The sequence below is a fragment of the Crocodylus porosus genome, unplaced genomic scaffold (assembly GCF_001723895.1).
Source record: "Crocodylus porosus isolate Cpor-Errol unplaced genomic scaffold, CroPor_comp1, whole genome shotgun sequence".
Lineage (NCBI taxonomy): Eukaryota > Metazoa > Chordata > Crocodylia > Crocodylidae > Crocodylus > Crocodylus porosus.
In genome coordinates, this window is record NW_017728906.1 from 105,124,695 (window position 1) to 105,146,557 (window position 21,863).

The window sequence follows — 21,863 nt, forward strand, 5'->3', positions numbered from 1 at the left end:
CTGAACACAGAGGTGGAAGTGGTGTGTGTGGGGGGGTAATTCTTACCCATTTTGGTTTACATGTGTGCCCAAGATTACAACATGTTAAGCTGGCTAAGAGCAGCCCCAGCTAGCAGAGGGACTGGAGGGGTCAGCCTGCCATCCTGGGACTGCTCCCACTGTGCTGCAGTGGGAGCAGGCTGGGGCACGAGGGGAGCTAGCCAGTAGGCAGCTTCCACACTGAATCATCCTGATGCCCCAGCCAGTTGGGGCAGCTTCTGCACATGCACTGCTGTGGAGTTTTTTACTCCACAGCAGGGTAGTACTTGTATTTACAAATGCTAACCTGTTGTGGACTAAATTAGTTTACTCCAGCCTAATAGAGGGACATGTGGATGTGTGATGTTTCCTGTGCAGCTAATTAGTCTACTGCACAGTAAACCTCTCATGTAGACACGCCTCAGGAATTTTTTTAAAAGTTCTGCAACTTCTGCTCCTGCTGCATGGTCTGAAAAGGGGTGTGACCACACCACTGCATCCCCTCTAGATCTGCCCCTGAACATAGGCTTGTCTTCTTATATGTTAACTTCAAATTGCTTAATGTGTACTTGTGTGATAATTATGTGTACAAATATAGCTAAAATTTCTCACACAGATTTTTGCATGTCCAAGTAAACCTAAACCATTTGTTTTAGAGAGAGAACATTCCTATTCTCTTTTTCTTTCCTTTGTTTTTTACTTCCTTTTGTGTTTTATAATTCCATCTGGCATGGAATTCCAGGTGTTTTTATTATTCTCTTTAATTAATGTTGTTTATATTCAGTGAACTTAATTCTCAGTATTGTTAAGCAGCCACAGTTTTTTTTCTTTTAGTCCTCAGTGTTTGTCATATTCCTGTGGATAAGTATTCAAATATGAAATGTATAAACTATTTTTTATTTTTGAAATTTTTAATTAATGCCGCACAATAACTTTGCTAATGTAGATTTTCTCAGCTGTTCCTCACAATTGCTTAACACTTTAAGAGATAATGTGCTTGGGTTTTCTAGACTGTACTCCCCAAAGAACAATAAAATGTATTTTAATGAACAAGTTGTAATTAAATTAAAGTCTCTATGTTAGGTGCTGCAAGACCTTGCTAATGATTCATTACATCTGGGGCACTAGAGCTATAGTTAAGGTTGCCGCTGTTTTTAGTTACACAGAACTTTCCAAAAGTGTCACCTATTCAGCTGAAATTTTCCAGGTGCTCTCTCTCCCACTTTCTGCTCAAGGGTGATTTTTTTTTCTTTTATTTGAAAGTTTGAGCAAACCAATTCCCAATCTTTAAGGAGAATGAAAATTACTTGTTTCCCCTTCATTTTAAACAAACTGTTAAAGCTGTTTTTCAATTTTCTACAGACAAAAGGGCTGGGGATTGAAAGGATAAATTTTACAGAAAGATAGTCCTTTATTGAAAATGTCTTTGAATGTTCCATGGAAAATTGTGAGAGATTTGGCTGACTTACAAGGCTTTGAAAGTTGTACTTTGCACAAATACAGCAAATGGTTAACCGTATTTCCCAGTATGCTCAGAAGGAATGTTGGCTACCATATATCTTAGCTGCATATAAAACATGTATGTCTTCTACTGTTTTGTTTGCTACACAGTGGGCATGTCTACATGGGCATTAATGTGCTTTTAGTAATGCACATTCAGTTTGGTACCTCCAAAGTGGAATACTAAATTAATGCGCATTAGGCTGCCCTAATGTGCAGTACTGCAGACACACACTTTTTAGGTGACGCACAATGTGCAGTAGCCTATTCTACTATGCATTAGCTTAATAGCACATTTTTTTATGCACTGCTTTAATATGCACCACTGGGTGCATCTATATGTACAATTAATGGTATTTAGACTTACTGCACAGTAATTAACTGAGCAATAAGCCAGCTCTGGGAGGGTGTCTACATGTCGACCCTGTTGGGAGCAGATTTGCTCCTAATAGTATTAAGCAGATCCAGGTCTGCTCCTGCCCAGCTCTGACCTGCAGCAGTCAAGGGGAGCTGCAGGCTCTAGATGCAGCTGCTTGGCTAGCAGGGATCTCAAGCAGGGGCAGGCTCAGCCTGGCCAGGAATGATGTCCCAGTAGCCTTTGACAACTGCACCATGGACACTCTTCACCTTCCCTCCTGGTGACAGCAGACAGGGCACCACAAGGCACATGCCAACCACCTCGTCCTTCACAATAGAGTGCCTGGGTGGCTGCCCACAAACTCCAGACCCACAATGAACCCCCAAGAGCACGTGCATTCTGGATAACTTCCAATCAACAATCTTTATTTCCCTCCACCACAGCACACTCCTTCCCTCCCCAACAACACACTCCTTCCACCCTCCCTCCCCAACAACAGCCTCAGACCGCAACACCTACCACCAATAAATCATTCTCTTTGCCATGCAACTATTTACAAGAGTGTGGTTGGTGCAACATTGGGGGGAATGATGGGCTGCAGGTGCTTATGGCATGGAGCCTGGGGAGAGGCACCTAGCACCCCACCCTCTGGTGGCACCACCATAGGTGCAGACACCACAGCAAAGCCAGTTGCCTGGGGCAGAGGTAGGTGCTGTACAACCTGCTCCCCCTCCTCTCCAACTCAAGGCCACGTGGTAAGCAAGTGAGTGGTGGGCAGCAGCCCAGGTGGGTGGCCTAGCTGCTGGGGGCCCTGCTCAGGGGTAGGGGCAGGGAGCCCTGGCTGCCACAGGCACCACTATACCTCCTCCAGGTCCTCGGGGGGGCTTGGCAGGGGACTGCAGGTGGCTGCCAGGCAGCAGGTAGGGCCAGAGCTGGGGGTGGGTGGGTGGTGGGTGACCATGAACTCCACTGTCACTCCATCCTGTTGAGGAGGGCAATGCGTCTCTCCTCAAGGGCAAGGAGCCTATCCTAGAAAATGCAGTCCTTCCAGTCCCTCTCCCACTCACACATGATGGCCTGCAGGACTGCTGGAGCCAGCACATACCCACAGCACATGGGCATGGTGCCCAGGGGCCAGGGAGCAGCCAGCAGAGGCCTGGGGGTCAGGCCAGGGCTCTGCATCACTGCTGCAACCAGCATGTGCCCACCACAACAGCGTACAGCTGGCCAAGGCCCCAGGAGTCAAATCAGGGCTCTAAAAGCCAGTTAGGGACTACTAAAGAGCCATACCTGCTTCATGGCTGGAGTGACTCTCAGCATTGCTCTGCCCCTGGCAGCTGGCTGGCCTCTGCTGGTCTGGCTGGCTGGCTGGGAACAATTTTGCTCTCAGTCAGGGTCTACACGTGCACTACTGTGCATTAGTGGAAATAAATGCAAGTGGTAGATTTCCTGCCCATTAGCCTATTTTACTGTGCAGTATCTCAGCGCAAAGTTACATAGTGACACTTCACTTTGCAGTCGATTAGTCTACTATGCAGTAAAGCGGGGTGTCCGACCTTTTTGAATGTGGGGCCAGATCATGAACTTTTTATCACCCAGTGGGCCAGTAAGCCATAGTCAAAGACCTCACAGGAAGCGGTATCACATCACACACACTCCCCCCCAGAATGAAAGTACAGTGTTTATTTTTGTTTCCCATTGCAGCACCTCGGGCCTCAGAAAACAGTTTGGAGGGCCGCATGGCGCCCACAGGCCATATGTTGGACAAGCCTGCAGTAAAACATCTCATGTAGATACATCCAGTATAGAGCATTTTATGGATTCAGTTTACAAGGTGCTCAGCATTCCCATAGGATATCGCATAGGGTCAAGCCTTGATGACCCTGTAGAGGGAGGTTGAGCAGAGACTCAGCATCTTGTAGGATTGGATCATTGGATATTATGCTCCAAAACTTAACCATTCAAGAAACTTCCCTTTTTAGGTCTTTACTGCATACTTTTTCCATATGCGTCAAATAGTCTTTGCTAAGATTATACTAATCCTTTTGAAGCTTTCAGCATTGTTGTTCATGGTGGCTGTTACTTGTAAACTTTAAACAGCTTGGTTTGCATTATGCCATGCATGTTGTTTTCACAAAGAAATGTGGTCCAAATCTGATCCTTTTGCTAGTAACTTTTTTTCCTTCCTGGAAGGCTCCATATAAGGTAATGTAAGGCTAGAGATTAATTCCATTAACCCACCTACATAATTCCAACTAACTTCAGTGAGTGTACTATATGTACAACAATGTAAAAGCTCTCCAGTTTTATTCCATTAGTTTCTATTATCTTATTTCACAGTCCTGTCATACCATACATGAATCTCTGTGATATCTCTGCCTATGTGTAGGTATGGATGCATGAAGAAATTATACCAAATTAAAAGGGGCATGAGTGGAATTTACTGCATATCAGCTGTTCTACAATAAGTGTTTTGTACATATGTTCCTATCCCTTGTTAAATGGAATATGTCCTTGGGCAGTTTGTCTCTGAATTAAACAGATGTAATAAAATAATATGCTTCATTCAGGAGTAAGTACCCCAGTTTAGCCTTCATTTACCATGGGATAGGAGCAGACACACACAACAGTTACCATAAAAGAGTGGAATAATTTGTTTGTCTGTCCATAACTTACATTCAGTAGAATATCCACAATGTTCTTTGTTCCATAATGCCCAATATTTGCACTACACGTTAATAAGGAAATAGCATCTTCTGTCTCAAACTAGGCTTTTCATAATGTTTCTCCACTTGGAGCCTTTAACATGATTTTCAAGCTACTGGCAAATATTGCACTATTACATTTCATGCCACCTCTTTCTAGGAAAAGATGTTCTAAGATTTATCAACTTTTCCTCAAGAAACCTCAGTGTGAGTATGTGAATACATTTGTAAAAGCCTCGTCAGTGTCAGTCTCATTTTCCATTCTTGAATGAATGTTTTTTGTTCTTGGTGACAAAAAAACAAGGACATGGTTCTTCACAGAAGGGAATACATCTCCTCCAGTATTTTGCATATAGAGGGAACATACTTCACATTTTCATGCTTTTTAACCTAAAAATAGGCATTCAAGTAAAGTTTGGTAATCATACGCACTCAGTACAACCAACTCCCACTGATAGACCCCATGTATGCAGCACCTCTACAAATCACTTCAGTCCTTCTTGGTTAGATATTTAATCACCAGTATTGAAATGTGACAGTTTTGGACTATAGTTATATTTCCTAAAAAAATCTAACTATGATATAAGGTTTTAGAAATCAAGAAGTTCCAGAACTTAAGGCAGATAACACAGTCCCAACATTGATTCCTCAGGTATGTATCAGCAGTACTCAACTTTCCCACCCCACAGTCATATACCTCCAGAGCCATGGCAATTAATGCTGTCACCACTGCCATGCCACCAAATTTCTGGACCTATGAGGAGCCCCCTGGGCCAGATGACACAAAGCACTGGATTCTGCTGGTAGGCAGGGTCACTGTGTGTGACTGGATCCAGCATGTGGGGCTGGGCTGGCATGCCAGATTGCACCCATGGACCAACCCCATGCAGGATCAAGCCCCAGGACCAACCCTGCCCATGGGACCTGGCTTGTGGACCAGCCCCACACCACTCATCCCATCTGCAGAAACAAAAGGTTGAGTACCACTGCTTTAGCATATCAAACTAGCCTTTTCAAATGAAGCCCTGACTTAGCACTGAGTTAGGACTCCATTGTATTCATAGTATTTTTTCAGATACTGGTGGACTAGTTATCATACATGTATTAAGAAGTGCAATGGTTTGTTCACCCCACTGTTACCACCAGAAGCCCAGCTAACAGCCATTTCATCATGGTGTACAGTGAGCATGAAATGCTATATTTCCCTCCAAAATTCAGTAGCATCTGATGATTGCAAACAACAGCAGTACTGGGAAGAAGGGGGGTTGGAAACCCCCCCCCAAATTCTTCTCTGTGCTATCAAAATATTATACAATAGTGTTTTTAATATATCTGTTCAATTTTGTACTCACTGGACTTTGCTGTGTACTATTAGGAAACACAAAATGGCTTACTAACTTTTAATTAATATGAGGCTGATAATACTAATGTTAAAGAAACTGCAAAAAGTTACTTGTTTGTATAGTTCCCAAATTTTATTCTCATTTATTTATTATTTATAAAATAATCTGTTTAAGTGAAACATTACTGATAACAAGTTCCTTAGCTGGGTAGGAATGGTTGCTGTTTCCTTCTTCCACTGCTTTTACATTACATGAGTATTTTTTTGTGTTTGTTTACCTTTTTCTAACCCCAGAGCAGATCAAAAAGATGAAAAAGAACCTTTAAAAATCAGTTGAATAGGATTATATTCGGATGTTCTAAAATGTGGGGCCAAGTACTTTTTTCATTAATTGAAGTCTCATTTTTTTAATTAATTTAAAATATTGTGTGTAAAAAGTAATTTTGGTCACTGTCATTGATAAGGGATTTTATCTCCACCTTCTGCCTTTTCAAGTAAAATGCTCATAGACTGTTATTTAATAAGTTGGATTCATTAGACAAGTTTTTAAAAAATAGGTTCATGGAAGTTTGTGTGGCATAAGTTTATCATAGCCCGCCCCCCTTCCCACTGCCCGGTAATACTAAACAAAAGCTTGATATGGACTTCTCTCTGGAATGGTCAGCTCCTTAGACTTCAGTTAGAATGAGAGGTGAGCGTGAATCAGGCCCCACCTTTTCTGAAATTTCCACCCAGATTTGGAAGTTAACATTGTATTTGATCCTAGCTTTATAATGTACAACAAATAATCTTAATCTGAAAATCTTTGAATTTTGAGATGACTGGAATCCAGACCCAAATGCTATAGCAACCTGTTAAATATTTTGAAGACAAAGATCATGTGATAGCAACTATGAAAGTTTCCTGACTTCAAAATGCTTGCTCTTGCAACCTTAATGTTGCATTCATGCTAGCATTCTGACTTTAGTTTCATATACTTTTTAAGGAAAATAAATTTAAAAAGATGTGTGGCATGGAAGAGGAAGAATAAACAATCTGGAACTAATAATTTTGGACCATGTAAATTCCTTCCTCCAAGGCTATTTTATTCGATAGAAAATACAAACTCTCTTTTTGAACCAAGAATTGCAAAAGTAAGAAACTGAGCACTTAAGAAGCCTATATGTTCACCTTAAGAGTAAGTAATGTCTACACTTAGTACCCAGTTTTTATCATGTATTTGTTATATCAAAGGACTGTTTTTCAAAGAAAAGGGCAACATTTTGCCATCTTTTGCCTCTTGTTTAATCCCACTGATTTCAGTGTGTGCACAATGTAGCCAAGTTGAGTCTGGATAGAAGGCACTGGGGCTGGAAGGCACTGGTGGCCATCACTGAGGATCATCTTCATGATATATTTCAAGTTTCCAACTTGAGTCATTTTCGCTATAACTCTTTCTCAAGAAAATTATTATTATAACTTTGATAGGTTTTTACTATAGGAAGAATTATATTTTTTTCACCTTAACTAAGTTCAGAAGTAGCTGAAGGAGTTGTATATAAACTTACAAAAAAAATCTTTGGGCAGAGGCCAAAAATAAAAAAAATGTAACCCTAAAGAAAGATGTTTTAGAAAGTTATGGCAATGAGAAAGCAGGAAGGAGTTTGAATGGTTGAAAATATCTGGCATCCTTAATTATAGTGAATGCTGGTAAGTTTTGACATGCATATACTAGGGGATGCGATATACTAAACATGTATCCCAGACTGTAAACCTGACATATGTATTGTACTACCATCTAAAATAAAATTCCATCAGGCTGCATTTTCCCATACATATTCCTGAAGACATGTGAAAAGTGGAGACTATGGGATCAAGTTTATATCTCTGACAACTGAAATACTAAATGAATAGAGCATGGTAATCTGCTCTTTACTTCATGCATTCCAGATCCTATAAGGAGTGTCAAACAGTTATGTGATATCCCTGAGGCTGACATTTTTTGTATTTGGGGTTTCATATTCAGCTTTAAAATAGTTAAGCCAGACAGATCTCACTGCAATAAATGTGAGAAGGCTAAAACAGAGGTTCCCGACAACCAGGCCTTGGCCCAGTACCGAGCTGCAAAGGGTTGGCTGCTGGGCCACTGGCAGTTACCTGAGGGGTTAAAGCTGGGCAGTGAGGCAGCCCTGGGAGGGAGGGAGCCGGCTCTGTGCACCCCCTCTTACTCCCACTGTCATGGCTATGCCCGGCGAGGCATTGCCCACGCAGCAGGTACCAGGGCCCACATTGGGCCAGACAGGACCCACTAGCCCCACCTGTGACTAGGAGCTGGGGTGGGGGCAGGGTGCAGGCAGGGAAATGCCCAGGATGGAGAGTGGGGAGGCAGCTCCACTGCTTGCTCCTAGGGTAGGCAGCGGAGCCCCTTCTTTCCTGATCCTCCCATACCCTTGCCCATTAAAAATTAAATTGAAATATGTACATTAAATTTAAATATGTTTGTCAGTCCGCATTATGAAAAGGGTTGGGAACCACCAGACTAAAACACTCACATGATTCCGTTACCTGGATTTCCATGAGGAAATCATATTGGGCAATATAGGATACAGTAGGGCCAGTCCCATAATCCTCCTCCTAAACAGAATGCCCTCTGTAAGGACACAGCACAGTGGTTTCCACAAGGGTCAGTGGAAGTGGGAACCGTGCCTCAGGGGCAGCACTTGTTCTTCTTTCTAGTCATGGAGGATTCATAACCCTGGGGAATTATTTAATCATGGCTACATAGGAAGCACTCATCTAACTAGGTGGGGAAAAGATGCGAGCAGTTTTGTAATACTGTATGACAAGGAAAGTTAGGAAGAACTACTCCATGTGAAACCTCAAGGAACATTTAGGTAGACAGAAAATAACAACCTAGCTGGCATTGGACCAATATACTAGCCCAGGGGTGGTCAACCTGTGGCATGAGTACACAAATGATATAGGCAGCTTCTGTGTGTGACATGTGGCAGATCAGGGAGGGGACAGGCAGCACACCAGCAGATACCATAGGAAGCAGAAATCAGAGCAGGAGATCTGGCTAGGAGCACAAGGCAGGAAGCAGAATGCAGAGGATGTGATCAGGCACAGACCACAGAATAGGGAGCAGAAAACAGAGCATCAGATAGGGTAGTGGAAGGGGATCAGATTGGCACTCTGGGAAAGTGCAGGGTTAATGTGTGGCATGCTGGCTAAAAAGATTGGCCCCCACTGTACTAGGGTAAAAACTTAATGTTGTGAAAAACACTATGGAATTATAACAGTAAAACATAACTTCCTCAGGGGCCTGTTTAAACCATTCTAGCACATCATTCATTGCTGACCCAGATAAAAGGGTGTTGCTTACACGTGTTTTCTTTTCTTAGCTATCCCCATCAGAGTACTCCGTTTCCTGAGAGGAAACTAGAGAGAATACAACTTAAGGTAATATGGATACAAACTGACTAATGAAAATGCTCAGGTGACACTAAAATATAATAGCCTTGATCTTCACCTCTGGCAAATCCATACTTAACAGAAGCACTAAAAGCTTGGACACAGGTGTTGGAATGTTATCCTTGCCCTTCCGTGGTCCTTACAGTTGCTAGAATTTGCTCAGTGTCACTTCGGGCTACCTCAGCTTATAGAGCTATGCCAATTTAGTCTAGGATCTGACCATGGGGTAGGTAACATACTAGATCTCATATTGACAACAAAGCATTATTAAACCTATTTTTTCTTAGTTATTGCTTACTTTTGCACCTCTGAAGCTTCTTTTAAAAATCAATTTATGTGGCCTTTACACACAAGCCAGAACAATCTCTGGAATAATATGAAGCTGTGCCTGTGGGCGTTTGCCCTTCTTTGAAAATATCTATTATGTCCTGTACTGTTGCAAAGGAACTTGAAAAATGACTCGGTCTTACACACTGATCAGAATGTATAGCTGAAATGTACACTATTTTCACTATACATCTGCTGTATCTCACTTTAGACTTTATTCTACAATGGTATTTATAGCCCCGTAATGGCTATGCAGTTTCATATATATTCTCTATAATTAATCTTAATTTAATGTTCTTGAAAGTGGCAACAGTCTCCTGGCCAAGCATTTAAAAAAATAAAAGCAGTGCTTTCTGAATGGAGCTCATGTGGTGTCTTCCACATTTTTAAATCCATTAAAAATATTGTGAGGGACATGTGGTTTTATTTGCATTTTGAGGACATTAATATCTTGGCCATATTTCTATATGCTTATACCTACAAGCAAGTGTACTGTATTTTTTCTTCCAAATGGACATACAGTCCTATTATAAGAAACATGCAGTAGGTCTTCTGTCTGAAAACTGTAAATTAACATAGATTCTCCTCTATTTGCTATTGTGTGTATGTGAATTTAGTGTCCATGAAAGATTCTGGATTGGCAGCACTGCAGGATTCACCAACCTGCACTACTACTTACCTTAATCCTGACCTAGAGGAACTACCTCCTGGAGAGAGAAAGCAGGTCAGTTTCTACACTCTGTTAATACCTGGCTTCTTCTCTTGACACTGCTAGCCAGCTTATCAAACAATACTTTTTTGGTGTGGGTTTTTTGAGGGGGGTCCTTTTTTTGTCATGTGAGTACCTGCTCACCAGAATGGGTCTGAGAGTGTAGGGTTGTTAAGTAAAGACAATACTTTGCTACCATCACATACTGAGAACTCACTTTTAAAGTCTGTGGTCCAAATTCAATGTCTGTTTAAGTCAACAAGAATTTTTGCATTGACTCCATGAGAACTAGGATTTGCCTCAAAGGGAACAGAAAGCACTTCTAACTAACATTATAAAATAAAGTATATTAAATATGTCTAAGAGATTGTAAGCGTGTTTGTTTAATTTGATCTTAACATTTATAGTTTGTTAGGACAGATCCAAGAAAAATGTTTTTTGTTATCCATAGTAGGTTAGAGTGTTGCAGCCGTGATGGTCCAGAAACATGATAGAAGCAAGGATTTTTTTTTTTTTTTTTTTGTGATTACATAGTTGAGAGAGTTGTTGTACAAGCTTTCAGGCATTACAAGCCTTCACTAGCTATCCATGCTCACTACAAATTCTGACCTACTGTCACGACCAACTGATTAAATGACCTTGACTTCACAAAAGATTGCACTAATATATATATGTATATATATATTGTATTTAGTTAGTTTAGAAGGTGTGTGTATACTCTGCCTTATGCCTTACTTCAGACTAAAACAGCTTACTACCTCCCACAACCAATTAAAATCAGGGACTGAGGGGAACCTGTTAATACCTCATTTTGTGCAGGAAATGCTGCCTCCTAAGCAGCATGTTTGGATGTTGTTTTATTAATCTAGATTTAAAAGCTTGAAAGGGGTCTTACTGAAATAACTGGTGTATCAATATTTTGGAATATTTGTTTACACCCCAGAGCTTAACTCTTTATTGGTGTCTGATTTTGTTTTCATAAGACTTTTGCCACTTTGCTCAAGGGAAACAGGACATGGCCCTTGGATTAGACAGCCTTGTCAGCTCTTTGAATGAGGTGAAAGGAAACACAGAGAATAGGGATCCTTTTTGCCCACGATGCTCAAGAGACAACAATGTAATACATGAGGAGTCCGGCTTTGAAGATTGTAGAATAACGTAATGTGAGGTGCCTACGGGCAACAAATAGCAAGCAATCAGGATGGGTCAAGTGAAGCATATGTCACAACACTGACAAATAATAACTAGAAAAGTAAATATTCTAAAATAAATGCTTACAGGGCTATTGGCATTTAATGAAAACCATTCTCTGAAGAAACATCTCTGTTGCCATATGGGGATTTTCTGTATTTGTCTTTTCATCTTTATTAATGAACTAAATTATTTTTTTTTTTGTTTAAAGTTATGCTATTCCTGATATTCATTCCACATGTGTAGCCTCCTGATATCATAATTATCTCTTCAGCAGCTAATTGTTATAGCCTCAAGGATTGTTTTGTCTCTCTAGGTATTTCTAATGCATTTATCACCTGAGTTCTTTGTCAAAATGTCTAGTCACAGAGGATAAAACATACTGTTTGCGGAGGAGTACAAGATCTATGCATCATTTATAATCTACTTAACCCCTATTAAAGGAATAAGGAATATTTTAAAGGACTATTATTTAAAGCTATTAAGGGTATATACTTTAAGAATAAGAATACCTTTGAGCTATGGGTACCTCTCTAGGCAAGTTTGCTGAAAGAAACCCATTGATTTCCGGCCGGTAACCTGTGCTGATATGTCAATCTTATGTACTCCATTCTCTCACAGATATTCAACCTGAGAAGTTAAAACTATTTAAGTTAGCAATGCCTCCAACTGACCTAAATATGGGGCGGGATCTTATGATGATACACATAGCTGTAACAGTAGCTAATGCAGACTGACATACAATATCTTGTGTGGTTTATGATCCAAATGAATTCTGCTGGACCATAAATCTCCTATTTTTACAACTGTCATATAGAGGAGGCTGTTAAAGTATCACATTACAACATGCTATGCTAGTTTAACAGAGACTTTCCTGGTGTTTGGTAGGAGAATAAAAGTCATATCAAATGTATAACTCAGCTGAACACAGGCAAAATGTTTTAGAAGTTTTGCAGTTGTTTAGGGTGTGATCCTGTCATCTTTATACTGGAAAATCCTCATTGACCATAATATATAACAGAATGTCACTGGAAGGAAAGCATTGGCATTGCATAAGAAAAGAAAAGAAAAGAAAAGAACACCCCTAACTTATAACAGTTCCATCACCAGTTAATACTATACTTCACTGTACCTTTTGTGCCATAGAACATTACTCTTTAAACCTGCTTATTTCTTCCACAGGTAACAGTTTAAATACATATCATAATACGTGTATGGCTGGGTGCGCTGGACAGTCACCCTTTCAGCAGAGCTGTTTCTGTTACTGTAACTAGTATCGTTGGCTCCACTGCACAGTCCTACAGCAGAGCCTTTGTTACACTCTCAGCAGAGATGTTTGTGCTGTGCTGAGGATTGTTTCCTGCGTGCGTGTTCTTCCAGTGCCTCGAAAAATGAAAACCGTGTAAACAAAAATTAAAGTACAAGGGCTTCTGAATGTTAGTCGGGCCTTAGACATAAACCTTAGGACAAAGAAACCACTATTTATTTGCTTACTCCTTTTCAAGTGAATGCGAGGCTCTGACTCAAATGGTTAAAAAGACACGTTCTGCAAATGGAGGAGGTGACCTCCCTTTGACACAGGTGGGTGGAAAGGAGGTTGTGTTGCATCTGGATCCTGCCCAGCTCAAGTCAACAGGAGTCTGTCTTTCCATCGACTTCAGTGGCGGTTTTATCAAGCACGAGGACAGAACAGCAAGGACATAGGGTGTGTTACAGGGAGGAGCAACAGCAGGGGATTCAGCATCTGCTGGGGTGCATCAGATAGTTCAGAGCTGATCCGTGTTGCCAGAGGTGAGGGAATTATCCTTGAAGGATGCACGTCCTTTGGTGAACGTGCCAAAAGGTAGGCTGTTTCGGGGAGATACAGAAAGCGCTTTCCTTCAAAAGAAACCCGTGTTTGATAAAACCTCCGAGGACCTTCCACTGTTTTGTCAGCCCTCAGGTACAAGGGCTGGCTTGGAGGCAGGGCTGTCCTTCTGAAGTGGCACGGGACTAAGACATGAGAGCCTGAGAGGTGGCAAGGAGCGCAGTGATCAAACAGCTGCTCTTCAAGCCAGCATAGCCCTATCTGAAGGCTGAGACGCCTTTACCATGTGCACAGTCTTCACTTTTTTTCAGTCGAGGATAAGGGCTTTCATGAAAGGCGAGCCTGCTGTGGCTCTGATGCGAGATTTCTGCCTTGTCAACCCGGCAGCACTGGACGGGGCGTGATGCGATTTCAGAATGGGGTCAGGATATGACTATGAAACCCGCCGGTGTACATTTTCCCAGATCAAATCCTGCCCGTCTTGGTCCCGCGGGAAGGCGGACAGACTGTGAGCCAGGCAAGCAAGGCTGGCAGCAGCCTGGCTCGGTGTCCCTCTCTGCTGCTGAAGAGGCTCCGCGCGCCCGGCCCTGGGGGAGCTGCGGCCGGGGCAGCGAGCGCGGGGGGGAAGGGAGAGGGCTCCCGCACGCCCTCGCCTCCTTGTCCGCCTTCCGCTGCAGCCCCTGAGCAACAGGGGCTCTTCGGAGGGAGTGGAGGGAAGGGGTGGCTGTCCCCTCTCTTGTCACACCCAGGCTGGTAGTTTATTCCTTCTGCTCGCTCTTCCCGCATCTGTCTAGTGTAAGCATAAAGGCTGCGTGCCCCCGGCCCCGGAGTGACCTTCTGGGATCTAGCTGCAGGTTGCCCTGCGTTGGTTTTGAGCTAGGAGTAGGAGCTGACCTCCAGGAGTACTGCACTGCTGCCACTAAACCATCTGGTTTGTTTTCCAGACTCCGGCCACTCCTGGTGGCCAGCGGGGACAGGGGGCTGCAAGAAGGGGCAATGTGCTCGCTGTCCAGAGACGCAGGACAGAGCGCGCTCTGCCCCAGGCTTGGAGGAAAGTCTCGGCACCCTAACCGCTGTGGGAGCTTGGGACGGTGTTCTTTCACCACCCTGTTTCATACGGATTGTGCCCAGACACTGATCCCACAGCAACTGGAGCTCAAACACGACACACATCTGCATGTGTGGACATACGGTGCTTGGACAATCGTTAATGGGAGATGTGAGCAGGGGCGTGCTCTCGTCGCGCGTCCCTGAGGCAGACACGGTTCTTGGGGTGAATCTGGTGTCTTTTATCAGACCAACTTAAATGGTTGGGGGGAAAAAAATCTTGTCTGCCTACGTCCTTAGACTAACAGGGTTACAGCCTACACTCCTCAGCTCTGCGGGAAACTTAAACGAACATCTTTACTGCTCTGTCTCCTCTGTCAAACATTAGTGATGTCTTCCAAAGACAGCAGACAGCGAGGGGCGACCCTGTCCGGGCTGGCAGAGTCGGGGCTGTGCACAGCGCCTGGCAGGGGGACCCTGGTCCCGGACTGGAAACCTTCGGGCTATTCTGCAAGTTAGAAGTAAGAAGAGATGGCAAGTCCCCTGGGTCTGCCCGATTTGGGAGTCTGGGACACCTTTCTAAACACCGCTTTAAGAGCTCTTCATTCATGGATGTTGGTTACAGGGTTCAGAGGGCAAAAAGAAGTCCCAGGAGTCAGCACTGCCTGGTGTTTCTGCAACGTAATTCTTTAAAACAATTCAAATCTTCTTAGCCGTGCAAATTCCCCGCTTTGAACCCTGGGGCAGGTTATGAAGACCCTGAGAAGAGGGCGGCATGGGAGCCAAGGTGTCGTGTCCGTGCAGTCCCTCCGCAAACAGAGGCGATTGCCAGGGCGCGCGGGGACGTGGGACCCTGCCTTGCAGCTGGGCACGAGCCGGGCGGGACGATGCTCCGGCCCCGCTCCCGCCCAGTCCTGGCAGCGTGTCCTTTCGGAAGGAGGGGGCCAGGGTCCCCACGCGATGAAGTGACTCGGGTGGGGGAAATCTGTTTGTTGGTGCTGTTTTCCGAGGGAAGAAACCCTTTTCCTGACAACAGGAGCCAGTAACGCCAGGCACAGAGAAATGTTTATGGGCGAGGGGAGGGGGGTGGGAGAGGTGACCAGGTGGGGGGTTATCGGTGCCCTCTGTGCAAACGCCTCGCGGGTCAGGGCCGGCCCCTTGCTCTTGCTCTTGTCCCGGGGCTCCAGGTCTGTGGCCAGCCTAGCTGCCCAGCCCTCTCCCAGCAGAGGGGCCCCGGACAGAGATACGGGGGTGCCCCCGGCCACGGAGCCCCAGCATCTCTGCGCGGGCAAAAGCGGCTCCGGCTGGCGTGGAAGGGACGGGACGGGTTGCGCCTCTGGCATGGGGGTGCAGCGACCGGCTGCTGCTTTGTCTTGCCCGAAAGGCGCAGTGCGGGTCCAGCCTCCCCGGGGGGAGCAAGGCCAGCCGGGCAGCCGTGGGCAGCGCAGGGAGAGGGCGCCCCGGGGACCAGCACCCTCGGGGCCGGGGACCGGGCGAGGTGGGAGCAACTTCCGCGGGGCAAACTTAGCGCGGGAGCTGTGCGCGGGGCTGCTCGCCCCCAGAGCCCGGCGCCCCCGGGGTTTCCATGCCGCCCAGAGAAGGAGGTGGCCGAAGCCCGGAGCAAACCCCCGTCCCCGGCACGGCTGCGCCGCGCTCCCCGCAGGGCTCTCGTTTGAGCGAGGGGGAGGCGCATCCCCTGCTGCCCTGTTCCCAGGAGGGAGGAAAAGCGCGGTCGCTGTTTTCTGGGCGGCTGGGAGGGGCAGCCCCGCTTCCTGGGGACCGCGGGAGCCCCCTGCGACGCGCCGAGTGCGGACAGACGCACAAAGGGGCTTTGCGCCCCTCGCTGCCCGCCCTTAGTATTCCGCTCAGGCGGCTCCCAACAACTTGCCCTGACACAGTAACAAAGGCGTGGAAATGCCAGGACGCATACTTCACTTCTTAACCTGCTGCGAACAGCGACTTTGCAAGCCTTCCTAGGGGGAAGGAGCTGCCAAAGGGGGGAGAAAAAAAAAAGATGGGGTGCCCGGAGCAGCGAAACACCTTGTGGCGGAGCGGAGTTGCGTTCAGCACGTTTCTAAGGCAATAGCCACCTCTGTCTTTCGCCATTCACCCACATAATGCCGAAAGAAGGGGCCCTTTAGCACGAGTGAAAGCAGAAAGAAGGAATTATACCCATTGCTAGTAAAATCATCTTAAATCAATAGAGCACCACTTGAACTCGAGTTCCCATTGTTTCAGTGAATCATCAATGTTTTTAATTAAACACAGCTCCCCCTTTCTGTTAAAACATTACATAAAAGGGTTAGGTTTCTACTTTTGTTGAGGCAGCTGGCGCTTGTTGGCTGTTGTGTTTGAGCAACAGACTGTTCAATGGGAGCGAGAAATAGCTGCACGCCCTCTTAATAGACCTGTAGAAACAATGCACCTTGAAAAGGAATACATTGGGCGATTGTGTTAGTTTGCTACAAACCTATTAAAGGAAAAATAGCATCCATCGGGTCTAACAAAACGCGTTTGTATTGTACGTCCTTGTCTGCTTCCCATACAGCCCTGGGCACAATGTCCAGACATTCAGCTGGAGCAGCGAGGGCTGGCCAACAGTGCGGGCATGATACAGGGGACCCGGGGCCGGGGCGAAGGGTGCTCCTGGCTGGGGCGGGCGAGGCGGGCGGCACGTTTCCCCAGGGCGAGGCGACCCCCCCCCCGCCGGGTGTTTCGTTCGGCTCCGGTTGACCCAGGAGGCAGCCGAGCCGGGCTGAGCCGGAGCGGGCTCTCCAGAGGGCAGCCCGTGCCCCTCCGCCTGGGTTTTGAGTGCACTCCAGGGGCATGCTCAATATTGGTTTGCCCTCGAGTGAAGCACTGCGTGTGAGACTCAGGGGGGTGGCGAGAGAGGCGCCTGGTGCCCCGCGGTGCCCAGATCCGGGCGGGCGGCACCCCGAAGCAAGGGCGACGGGCAGCCCGCAGGCATGGGGCTGGGCGAGGGGGCAGCTTCGTTGCGGAGGAAACTGCTTGCCCCGTGGCTCTTCTGCTCCCAGCCCGGCTGCCTTGAGTTTTGCTGCATCCCACCTGCAACAACGGCTTCCCGAAGGCAAAGCAGCGCCGAGGCACGGGGCCACTTGAAAATGCTCGCTCGGGAAATGCCGGGGTAGGTCCCCGGAGCAGACACTCGAGGCAAGCCCCAGCTGCACAGGGAAGGCGAATTCCCCCTGGCTCCGCGCGAGCTGCTCCGAGCCCCGTCCCAGCCCGCAGCAGCCCCCTTTGACCCGTCCCAGGCTGGCTGCTCCGCTGGGCTGGGGAGAGAGCAGAAGTTGCAGAAACACCTGCCAGGACAGCGGTTTCAGGAGCCCCAGTCCACAGGAACTGGCCGACTCCACAAGGAAACCTCCACTAAAAAAAAATCCCTAGAGACCCTCAGGAAATCAGGTCCAATCGCCCAGCTCAGTATTTCTGGTGTGTAGCGAACTACATTGTAAACACGGGATAGCCCCTGCCCAGCTCTGGGATCTGGAAAAGAAATAGTATTTCCCTAATGTGCCTACCTGCCTGTCTGTCCCTAACGTACCTCCCAGCTGCAGAGCTTTTTTGGTTTGCTTTTGTTTTGTTCCCTGGCACTACGTTTACTGATCCCAAATCGCTTTTGCACGAGGCTCTCCCCAAAGCGCTGTTTCGCAGGGCGCGTTTCTGGTGCTGTGAAAGCGAAGACTCACAGTGTGGTGGAGGAGCCAGGTATGTCCCCTGCAGAAGACGTCCCATCTCCGCGATCTGTGGTCCCTACTGGGAGCTCACTCTTGCCGCTTGCTCTGGACTTGGTTCACGCACGCACACACAGAGCAAAAAGCCTCAAAAAGTAAATAGTGCACGGGGATCATTTCAGTCCTGCGGGGCCCGATCCTGCCGGGGCTGCCCCTGGCCAACCAGCACCCCGCAGGATCTCATCCCAGGTCTGCCACGATTGTCCGGCTGAGACAAGGAAGGAGAAAAATCTCATGATCGAGTCCATCCAAATCTGCAGTTCATCCGCTCCTGGAGCAGATCCCTCCACGCGGAATTGGCTGGCTAAAGATTTCTTTGTTGCTTTTGCCAAGTCTTTGACTTTTATACAAAATCTGAAAACTTGAACTTCAGCCTTTTCGGGGGAGGAGGAAGGAGACTGAGTGTGTGTGTGTGTGGTGGTGGTGGTGGGAATCTCCAGTTTATCATAATGTCCGTATGTGGATCCCTAAAATCCAGCAAACGGAAGGAAGAAAAGTCACCTGTCCCCTGGTCTCACCCTTTACCTGGCGCGTCTGTGCAGGGCTTAGATTTGTCTGAGGAACTTAGGGCAGCGCCTGGAGAGCGGCATTCCCACACTGCCTATATTTTAAAGCAGACTCATTGCACAGGGTGAGACTGCCTTGCACTTGAACCAGAGGTCACCGCATGGGATCACAGGTGCTCCGACGGATTTTAATTTTGCCTCCGAGTGATCGGCGTGTCCGCAGTGGGTTATGCAGGGAAAGGGGGACTGCCCGGGTTAACGAGCTCGTAAAGCTGCCCAGAAAAACACCGCTGCAGCTCGGGGTTTGAATTCAGTTCTGGCGAATTTGTTCAAAGTTCCAGCACGCTTTTTTAATCCCTTCTCCGAGTGCCCTGTCTACTTCCAAGATAACTTCCTCTTTCCCCGATTATTGACTGTTTAGTGTGCATGATCCCGGACTTTTTTTGGTTTGGGTTTTTAAGGGTTTTTTGCTGATGAGCAGCCCTGGTCTGGCTGGGACAGGGCATCTCCGCCGTCCTGCCTGGCCACGTCTCGTGCCGCTGGGCTGGGGACTGGGAAGCCAAACCTTGAGATCCCACCTCACTGGAGAGGGAAGGGGGGAGACATTTAGGCTTTTATTAAAGACAGGGAGGGAAATCCCTTCCCCAGTCGAAGCGATGCAGTTGGAGAAGCGGACAGTAAATTACCCCTAACAGCAGCCAGCTAAAAGCTCTCCTCACCTTTCCCCAAAGTAGATGTTAAGAGATGGGAAAAGGAAAGCTTCCCCGTGTCTGCCTGGCCAGTCAGCAAGGAAGCTTTTAAAACCCCGCATTACAAGGCTTAAGTGATTTAGAAGTAAGGCCGGCGGCTAGGACTTTTTCACCCTCATTGCGGGACCGAAACTCAGCAATCCTCGCGGAAAGGACGAGGACCCGCAGGAGGCTCCGTGCGGGGGCAGGAGCTCCTCCCGGGCCCGATCCGGCCAGGCGAGGCAGTGGCCCAGGCCCCGGGACAGCCGCTCTGCTCCCAGATCCCTCCCTCCAGCTACCAAGCAAGACACTGCCCGCATTTTTTTTTTCTTAATCTGTTCTGGGCTCCCAGCACCGCAATCAAATAAATAGGGCAATTGGGAAACTAGGGGCACAGCATCTTTCCCTGACATTTGCAAGTATACGTGAAAACACACATACGATAACAATTATTAAAAAGCAAAGCGATCCACCCCTGTCTCAGTCCTCCCCTGGAAATGATCCACCCTCGTCTTAGTCCTTCCCTGGAAGTCACTTGTTTTGACTCTGTCGCGAGAAAGTTTCATTTCAGAGGACGATGGCGATGCGGCTTCGGGGTTGTTTTGTTTTGTTTTATTTGATTTAATTTTTTTAGTGGGGGGGAGGACAGGGAAATAAATGACGCTTTTGTTTTTTAGGGATTTTTTTTTCCTTGTGAGTCTATGTTTAGTTTTAATTTTCCTGTATTTTAAAATAAACACGATGGCTGTAGCATGTTTGATCTTTGCAAGGAGGAAGTCTACATTGTACAGGAATGTGCAGCGGTTGGGTATGAAAATGGGGTTGTGACTCACAGCTGCAGGCAGGAAAAAAAAAGGCGTTGTGGTGTCAGCCAGAGGTGTTCGCTCTAATAACTCAAGCTGTAAACTGTATCCCCTAAAATTACTTACACAATAAATCACTCCAGGGATAAAAAAAAAAAAAAAGACTGAAAAGTGAAAGACAGGAACAATCTCTTAGAAGTTACCTGCCTGAAGATTGCTTTGCAACCACGGGAATTAGAGGTTTAATTTTTCCTACATTTCTAAATGTCAGAGTGAGGGAGGTAATTGCTGTAGGAGCGCGGGACGGAGTCTGCCGTGCTAATGCCATCTGGGCGTGCTAGGGAACAGCAGCCTGAACGGGCAGTGCAGACCCCACCTTACCTGCTTCACAGCGCATTTACCCACTGCCCCAAGACCAAACCTTCCCAAAGTTGGTTGGCAGTGACGTGCTTCTGCACACCCTAAGGGAAAAAACATGGCGTTTCCCCTCTGCTCTGCACAGACAGAAACAGAAAACGAGAAAGGGAGATCGCGGGGAAATGCCTGCTCCTCCGCTGTAATGCCATTTGTTTGCGGCAATTAAGGGCTGGAGGTAAAAAACCAGTCTCGTAGCTTAAGGAACTGGGATGATTCTTAAGAAAAAGTCTTCCCCTGTTTGAACTCGGCGCCTTGGTCCAGGGGCCCGAGAGGAAAATTAAATACTTAAGGGGGAAGGGAAAACAAGAAGTTTAAAGCAGAATGAGAGAAGAAACGCTAGTGGGTCATTCGCCAGTGTGGCGACGGGGCAGCATCGACGCCCTGATTTTTGTCCCACCTTTGGGCTGGTTTGGGAGCATCCCCTAGTAGCTCGGGGGCCGACAGTGCTGTGGCGGGGAGGACGCTTCTCCTGCCAGGGCAGGAAAGTTGCTCTGGAGATTTGCAAGAAGAGAGCTGGATGACGGAAAAGAGACATCCGGGAGAGGGGCGGTGGGAGGTAGGGGGAGGCAAAAATATTTACCTCCCCGAGTCTGCCATAAATGTTACGGAGGGGAGTCAACACCAATTAAAATCTGGACCCCGCGTTCATTAGTATTCATGACATAGGATCTAGCTTTTATGTTGATCTTTCTCCCCGGATCAATATCGCAGCAGCATGTGCCGGGAAAGAGCAGAAATCTGGTCACTGCATGGGGCTGACCTTTCACTCCCTCCCTACAGGTCAGAGCGTCTTCATCAAAACAGGGCAGAGCGTCTTCATAACCAGCCCCACCTAATGCAGCGCCGGCCCCGCGCTCATTAAAACGTAGGCTTCGTCTCCGGGCTGCTGCTCGGCGGAACGGGAGGGGGCGGCTGCGGCTCCTCACGGCGGAGTTAGGGCTTGAAACACACACACACACACCAAACTCGGGATGGATATTGCTCTTTTCTCTGCCACAAACTGCTCCCTAAACCGGGAGCCAACCCGACCCCGACCCATCTGCCTCCTTCCTGCGAGAGCTCCGCCAAGATCCCGGCTCAGGTTATTGGAGCAGATCGGCCGCGGGGAAGCCCTTGCAGCCGGGAGGGCTGTGCGAAGCCGGCTCTCCTGGAGCCTGCCCTGCCCTGCCCTGCCCTGCCCTCCCCCGGGCGCATATCCAG